Below are 8,925 nucleotides of genomic sequence, written 5' to 3'. Positions count from 1 at the left end.
GTTCTGAATACAAATGATTTTTTTTTTTTAACATCTCAGCTCAGTGCTTTGTGTCCACCTAGATGGGTGGGATAGGGAGGGTGGGAGGGCAAAGCAAGAGGGAGGAGATATGGAGATGTATGTTTATGTATAGCTGATTCACTTTGTTATACAGCAGAAATTAACACACCATTGTAAAGCAATTATACTCCAATACAGATGTTAAAAAAAAAAGATATGTTGTTTTAATTGAAGTTTATAGAGAGAATGTGGCTTCATACAGATATGTCAGTTGGAAAGAGAAGGATAGAAAAAAAAAAGGTAGACCCTCAGAGACCATCCAGACCTACTGAATCAAGATCAGCATTTTCACAAGTTCCCCAGAAATTCAGAGGTACTTTGAGGTTTGAGAAATGCTACTCTTGGGTATTCTGTGTTAGGAAGGTAAACCAAATTGAAATCAGTAAGCATTTCTGGTAGATTGTCTAAAGAGATCTCAGAAGAAAAGGACCTGGATTCCAGAGTCTCTAGTATTTGGTGTGTTTTCTTTGCTCATTTAAAATAAATATTCACTTTCAGACCAAATTTCATATTTGTAATTTTTTTTCTTGAAAGGGATTCCCAATACCGTATAACCCCCAGGGCTTCCAAAACTTGTGTCTGTCCCTGGACAAGCACATGTGTTGAGAATAGAGAGCGGAGGGGAAGGTGCAGAAAAGAGAGCAAACTTAGTGGGGAAAAGCAGCAAGGCTGAGTGTCGGTGAGGAGGGCCTACTTGAGGCCGGCACACCAGTTTAATGGGCTGTGTGATATTTTTTTAGCATCTCCCGGTGATAGACAGAGAGCTTATCGGTGGGGGCATTCTTCCTGTGCTGGAGGTTTACAGGATGCATGCAAGAGAGGGAGGAGAAGGATGAGAAGATTAAAGTCCCGTGACTCTCATTTTTATCCTCATGATACTCTTACGACATGTATGTGATCAGCATTTTAAAGCTGAAGAAACCGAGACCTGGGTCAGAGAATTTTCTAAAATGCCACACTGTTCCTGACCCCCTTCAACAACCCGCAAGCCCCCCGGCTACGCTTAGCTTTGCCTGCTTCCTGGGACTTGGCCACCGGCTCAGCGGAGAGACCCATTGAGCCTCCATTCCTGGTGGGGTGGGTGCGCTGGGGTGCTGGCCTTGGGCACGGCCTCCATGATGCCTCTGAAGGAAGAGCCGCCCCTGCGCCGAAGGTCAGCCTGGCTTAGCCGTGGTCCTGCTTTCTGCCATCACCCCTGGGCCCAGATGAGGTGTTGTACGGTAGGTAACGCAATGTGGCCGCTCCAGCAGCTACCCAGCACAGCCGGGTCACACCGCTCAGGTGTGCGACAGTCAGTGTTGTCGGGGGTAAAGTGAGGGATAGGACACAAGTAGGAGCTGAAAAAAATAAATTCCTCTCCCCTGGTGGATGGATCTGAGGCTCAGGGTTTCTACCTGGCATATTTGGATGGCATCCTGTGCTGGGAACTAGCTGTCTCCTGCAGCATACGTACCACCTTCAATTTGTTTCTCCCTTATTCCTACTGCCTTGGGGTGGGACCTCCCAAGGAAGTCGTAGCACACAGCTCTGCCTCAACTTCTGTTTCCAAAAGTGTCCTGGAGCAGGACACTTACCTAGGAGGCAGCAGAGTTTGTAGCGGAAGTCCTCATTTTGAGTACTCTCTATGTGCCATGCACCAAGCTAAGTTCTAGGAAGGTAAAATAAACCAAGAAAAATGTGACCCCTTCCTTCGGGGGGTACAGATCCAGGTTTTCCCATCTCCTGGTGCTCTGCTCTTTCTAGACTACAGCATAGTGATTGCAATGGATGATTTGTTTCTAAAAACTGGATGGAATGTTTCACCAGATACATCCTACTGCAGAAAGTGAACTCCTCCTGCCACACTTTTGTTTTCTGAGTGGATTTTATGTGAAAGTATAATATGCTCTTTCTGTGTATATGAAACAGAAAGAGAGCAGCAAACAATATACCTCACAAAAATAATTTACTTCAAATGGGCTTTTTTTTTTTTTTTTAGAAGACACGCTTTTTGTTCACTCCTTTGAATCTGACACACCTTGTAGTAATTGAGGTTATTAGCCACTCTACAATGAATGACCACATATGCAGCCTTCTAATTCCCTTGTCTCCTATATGTGTCATTATTCATATTCCATTCATTCATTCATTCACAGAGAAAGGGTTGTAGCACTGAATTTAACAAAATAAAACATTGACTTCTGGTGTAATCTTAGTCTCCGGTGAAGAAGCAGCCTGCTTTGAACAGTGAAGTTGGACACTTGGGAGGATTCAAAGTTGGCACAGAATGGGTCATAGGGATCATCATATTACACAAGAAGAAACCGAGTCCCAGAGAGGGTAGAGGGATTCTCCAGCATCAATGATAGAGCTGGGGCTCAAGCAGCTTCAGGCCCTTTTACCGTCGTGATGTTTGGGAACTCTTTTCTTTATCAGAAAAAACAAGTTCTATTTAGGTATGGAAGTATTCATCCAGCTCCTGCGATCCCCTCTTCAGAGTGAACAACTGGGATGAAGCCTACTTCTTAAAGAAAAGGCCATAACCTTGGAGTTACACATTTATGAGGAAAGCATTCCTCTTTGCAAATGCCACACAAGAATTTGGGAACAGCTGTAGCATAAGCAACAGTGTAAGGTGTCTTCTCTCCCACTCCAGTGGCAAAGCCAAGACTATGTTTGCTAAATTTTCTAGGTGATTTCCCCTGCTTTACATTTTGTCCAGATTAAAAATGTCCAGAATACCCCACATGCAATTTTGCAGAACTGACAATATTTAACACTGCTAACATCTTGGTAATCATTACTTTGAAAATGTGCACCTAAATGCTGGCCTTGAGCAAGGGAAAATGTTTGCCTCATTAGGCTGTTTAGTGGATTTCAAAGTGATTGATCCACTGGGAAAGAGTTTATATGCAATTGTTCTGCTCTTTTTTTTTTAAGTGAATTTTTTGCAATTTGCTACATAAGAATAATAAAATGAACTCCAATGAGATTAAGTTAGTATAATGCTTTCTACAATTAAATCTCAACTTAAGACCAGTGCTGCAAATATGAGTAAGCAACTAAATTAAATATGTTTTAACTAGGCTTTAATAGTCTACGAGGAAAATCTATGCTGGAACCAAGAACTCAGATGGTATATCAATGAAACATCTCTCCTATGATATCAAACTATAAAATGGAAATCCTTGTTAAATCTTTGATAAAAATCTAAATACTTTGCCTTCTTACTTTTTAAACATATTCTTTCCCTAACCCCTGCAATTTTAAATATTTGCTATTTTAGTGAGAAAATTCAGGGGGATATCTCCATAGTTAGTATGGAGTAGTTAAAAGAGCCCTACATTTTTTTTTTTTTTTTTTTTTTTACAAACTAGAGATATAAACCTTTATTTCACAACTTTGTCATAATTCATTTTCTAATGAGACATGTACTGGGGACATAGTTTAAAATACTGGGAAAGCTAGATGCTCAGTGTCTTCCAGGCAGGAGCAAAGGTGTGGTCACTCCAGGGCCGATGCATTCCTAGGGTTTCAGGCAGAATGGACCAGTCGTACCAGTATTGTCCAACCCCAGTTTCACTTAGAGCCACCTCCTTTTTTGGGGCCGTTAGTCCTCATTTCATGCCAAATTTTCACTAGAGGCTCCCTGTTCTTCCAAATGAGTTCATGACCATAAGTAATATACCGTATTCCAAAAAGAGCTCCCTCAAGATGTGCTGCATGACCAAAAAATTTCCATCCCAGGATCATTCCTGCTGTATCCATGGCAATAATGGCTTTTAGGGCATTCCTTGCCGTGAACGTGAACATTGGAAGGAAGATAATGGCGAGCCTCCCTTCTGGGATCTTAGTGCAGACAGCTGCAAGGACAGTCATGATTGTGCCTGATGCACCAAGTGATGGTCCATATCTTCCTGTGGCAACTTTACACACATAACTAACAAAACTGGAAATAACACCTGCAGATGAGTACACTGCCATGAACTGCTCTTGTCCGAGAACGTTCACTATGCTGGAGGAGAAGCTCCACAAGACATACATATTTGCTGCCATGTGAAACAAGGAGAAATGACTGAATGTTGACAGCAACACTGGAGAACAAAGGACCTTTGAGGCTGGACTGGATGTGAAATACCTGATCATCGTCCGCTGTAGAGAAGGTACTCTCCACAAACAAAATACAAAAACATTTGCAGCTATGATATCTGTCACAGTCTGCTGGCCATCACTTAGGTTATTCCACCACTTGTTAATCTCCTTTCTGAAGTCTCCTTCCTTCTGTGGTCTTATGCTATCCAACCAATCAGCTTTTATACCAAAATAACTCTGGACCCTGGATTTCAGTGACTCATATTGCCAAATGGCAGCTGATCCAAATGCACAGCCTGTAAACCCAACAGTAAAAAACAAAGGCTTTACAAGAGTCCTTATAGGATAGGAAGAAGGATAAAAGGCTGTTTCTTCTACAGGAGGAATCAAAGCACTTCTCTTGTATGCTTCACTACTTGTTCCTGTGTCTGATCTTCGAGGTTCAACCTTCCTGGGTGCTTTTCTGAATCCACATTTTTGCTGAATAAAAAAGTTAAACCTGCGCCTGAGCAGCCGCGGCTGAGCCAGGGCCGCAGTGAGTTCCTCGCAGCTGCGGCCGCCCGCCGGCGGAGCCCACGCCTGACCACAGCCCCAGCCTCTCTGCGCCAAGCCTCGCCACGCCATCTTCCCGAGCCCTACATTTTGATTTAAGGGTTCTAATTCCAATTCTACAACAAAACGGCTGCTTGACAGAACCACTTAATCTATTTCAGTATCTGTCAAATGAGAGGTTCAGTTTACTCAACAATGTCTGTGTTTCCTGTCCCATTCAATGACTCAAGTGAGTATCAGTTTGGGCTGTAACATTTAAATGAACATTTAGCCCTTGCTGTGATTTTTACCATCACATATTTGAAGATACTGGCTTAAGTTACTTTGAGAAATAATGTTGTACAAGGAATTAATTTTACAGATACCCATGTGTAACAATCAATAGTGGCCCCTGAATTACTCAAAGCCAATCAGATTTTAAACCATTCAGAAACTTCATATTCTCAAAATATGGTAATCCATATCTTCCTAGGAGACATTTCTAAGTGAAAGGAAATATTGAATATCTATAATATTTTCCAATTAGTGAAGAAAGACATCTGGCCTCTTGTGGTTTACCACACTCAGGTGAAAAGCTTAGGTGGATAAATTGTTTATTTGGAGTATACTTCATAGTACAGCTTTCTAAATTTGCATGCATTCAGTCAAAGATTTTGCAGTCAAAGACCCTCCAAGAGCAAATATCTTCCTGTCAAATAAAAGATGATACAAATATCACATTTGGTTATTGACCAACTCTGTGAGTTAGACTGAAGTCATATTTGTATTCTAACTTTACAGTTTTTTTAAAAACTGAGTTTCAGAGAGTTTAATCACCTTTGCCAATTTTACACAGCACTTCAGATGGATCAGAATCTAAGTCTTTTAGTCAGTTACTCTATTCATTATATCACAGGTTCTTTGAGTTGCCTAAAAGGAGGAAAATAATCATTTATGGAGGGTAAGAAGTGCCACCATAAATGGATAAAGGGAGTAACAAAGCAAAAGCAGACTGTTTATCCAAGGGATCCAGGGGAATTTGGAACTATGCAAATAATTTCTCTCACATATAATTGCTCTTGTTTCTCTAGTCCTTATTAGAAATGGAAGTTAACTGTTGAAAAGATAGGTTGAAAAAATAGCTTTTATAAGCAAAGTTAATGCTTGAATTAGACAATGTAAGCTAATAAAAGCTCAACTGTTGAGGGAAATGCTTTTCAGCTCCATACCTAGAATGCAGAGCAAGAGACAACGCATCAGTGAAGTGAAGATGCCAGTGGGGACGGCGGTCCTTGATGGAAGGCTCAAAGGGCAACTGAATAAAACCTGAATAAAAATAATTTGATTCAAACGTATGTAGATTAGAACACAGAGAGTTACTAGATATTTAATTATGTATTCCAAGTCAGAAAAAATACCAATGACTGATTGCAGAACAAATATAGTCTGCTTGCCATATTAGAATTTCTCCAGATAAGAAGAAACAACTTATCTTTGTATGATTAAATGTTCATTAACACTCGGCACAGTTGAATCATCAGCGAACCGATTACTTGAAAAATAAATGCAAAGACTTCATTTCTTTGTTCCACTATTTTGCCTTTTGGGAAATTTCCTTGAGAATGTAGTTTTTTCAAATTGTTAATCTGTATTTAACTATAAGAAGTGTTAACAAAAGGAGTGTAAGGCAGTGATTCTCAACCCTGGATGTCCATTGGGCAATTCAAGTGTACAGACAGGGTGGAGAACTCCAGTTGTAGTTAGAAGGTCATGGACCCTAAAGTCAGAAGAGTTAAGTGTGAAAACCAGTTCTCAAATATATTCATTTAATTTAATGAATGAAAAAACACTAGATTCATCTTACTAATCTATTGTCTATAACATTTGAATTATAGTCCATACCCAGGGGTGGTACAGGTGTGCTGCAGCTCATGTAATTTGGGGGACCTCTCTGAGAAAAAGAATATAAAAATAAATTACCTTTGCAAATACTAGAAAACTGTACACCCAAATGAACACAAGGCTAAATGTCAATACCTTCACAGTAAATGTCATTCCGACTTTACTATCAAGTTATTGACGGTGTCTTGTTGAAGAGTGGCTATAAGATTACATTATGGGGGAGGGGAGCTTCAAGATGGCAGAAGAGTAAGACGTGGAGGTCACCATTCTCCCCACAAATACATCAGAGATACATCTACATGTGGAACAACTCCTACAGAACACCTACTGAACACTGGCAGAAGACCTCAGACCTCCCAAAAGGCAAGAAACTCCCCCACGCATCTGGGTAGAGCAAAAGAAAAAAGAAACAACAGAGACAAAAGAATAGGGACGGGACCTGCACCAGTGGGAGGGAGCTGTGAAGGGGGAAAGGTTTCCACGCACTAGGAGCCCCTTCGCGGGCGGAGACTCCGGGTGGCGGAGGGGGGAAGCTTCGGAGCCACGGAGGAGAGCGCAGCCACAGGGGTGCGGAGGGCAAAGCGGAGAGATTCCCGCACGGAGGCTCGGCGCCGAGCAGCGCTCACCAGCCCGAGAGGCTTGTCTGCTCCCCCGCCGGGGCAGGCGGGGCTGGGAGCTGAGGCTCGGGCTTCGGTCGGATCGCAGGGGGAGGACTGGGGCTGGCGGCGTGAACACAGCCTGAAGGGGTTGGTGCACCACAGCTAGCCGGGAGGGAGTCCGGGAAAAAGTCTGCAGCTGCCGAAGAGGCAAGAGACTTTTTCTTACCTCTTTGTTTCCTGGTGCACGAGGAGAGGGGATTCAGAGCGCTGCCTAAACGAGCTCCAGAGCCGGGCGCGAGCCGCGGCCATCAGCGCGGACCCCAGAGACGGGCATGAGACGCTAAGGCTGCTGCTGCCGCCACCAAGAAGCCTGTGTGCGAGCACAGGTCACTCTCCACACCGCCCCTCCCGGGAGCCGCTGCTGCCCGCCACTGCCAGGGTCCCGTGATCCAGGGACAACCTCCCCGGGAGAACGCACGGCGCGCCTCGGGCTGCTGCAACATCACGATGCCTCTGACGCCGCAGGCTCGCCCCGCCTCCTCCGTACCCCTCCCTCCCCGTGGCCTGAGTGAGCCAGAGCCCCCGAAGCAGCTGCTCCTTTAACCCCGTCCTGTCTGGGCGGGGAACAGACGCCCTCAGGCGACCTACACGCAGAGGTGGGTCCAAATCCAAAGCTGAACCCCGGGAGCTGTGCGAACAAAGAAGAGAAAGGGAAATCTCTCCCAGCAGCCTCAGAAGCAGCGGATTAAAGCTCCACAATCAACATGATGTGCCTGCATCTGTTGAATACCTGAATAGACAACGAATCATCCCAAATTCAGGAGGTGGACTTTGGGAGCAATGATATATATATATTTTTCCCTTTTCCTCTTTTTGTGAGTGTGCATGTGTATGCTTCTTTGTGTGATTTTGTCTGTATAGCTTTGCTTTTACCATTTCTCCTAAGGTTCTGCCTGTCTGTTTTTTTTTTTTTTTTAATATAGTTTTTAGCACTCATTATCATTGGTGGATTTGTTTTTTGGTTTGGTTGCACTCTTCTTTCTTTCTTTCCCATTTTTTTATTACATTAAACAATTTTTTTAAATAATTATTTTTTCTTTTTTCTTTTAATAACTTTATTTTATTTTATTTCATTTTTAAATTTTATTTATTTATTTATTTATTTATTTATTTATTTATTTCTCCCTTTTATTCTGAGCCGTGTGGATGACAGGTTCTTGGTGCTCCAGCCGGGCATCAGGGCTGTGCCTCTGAGGTGGGAGAGCCAAGTTCAGGAAATTGGTCCACCAGAGACCTCCCAGCTCCACATAATATCAAATGGCGAAAATCTCCGAGAGATCTCCATCTCAACGCCAAGACCCAGCTCCACTCAACGACCAGCAAGCTACAGTGCTGGACACCCCATGCCAAACAACTAGCAAGACAGGAACACAACCCCACCCATTAGCAGAGAGGCTACCTAAAATCATAATAAGGTCACAGACACCCCAAAACACACCACCAGATGCAGACCTGCCCACCAGAAAGACAAGATCCAGCCTCATCCACCAGAACACAGGCACTAGTCCCCTCCACCAGTAAGCCTACACAACCCACTGAACCAACCTTAGCCACTAGGGTCAGACACCAAAAACAACGGGAACTATGAACCTGCAGCCTGCAAAAAGGAGACCCCAAACACGGTATGTTAAGCAAAATGAGAAGACAGAGAAACACACAGCAGATGCAGGAACAAGGTAAAAACCCACCAGACCTAACAAAT

The 8,925-nt window shown here is 43.3% G+C and overlaps 1 pseudogene across 1 annotated transcript; it reads right to left on the bottom strand.

Annotated features, from left to right (window-relative positions):
* Nucleotides 1-3,413: 3,413 nt before the first annotated feature.
* LOC309623896 (presenilin-associated rhomboid-like protein, mitochondrial pseudogene) lies at nucleotides 3,414-7,522 on the bottom strand (annotated as a pseudogene). Its single transcript has one exon. The product of its transcript is annotated as a presenilin-associated rhomboid-like protein, mitochondrial pseudogene (transcript).
* Nucleotides 7,523-8,925: the final 1,403 nt, after the last annotated feature.

Source organism: Balaenoptera borealis (assembly GCF_965194805.1).
Source record: "Balaenoptera borealis genome assembly, chromosome: 2".
NCBI lineage: Eukaryota > Metazoa > Chordata > Mammalia > Artiodactyla > Balaenopteridae > Balaenoptera > Balaenoptera borealis.
The sequence above is the reverse complement of the archived record's forward strand: the minus strand, read 5'-3'. Positions and strand labels throughout refer to the sequence as shown.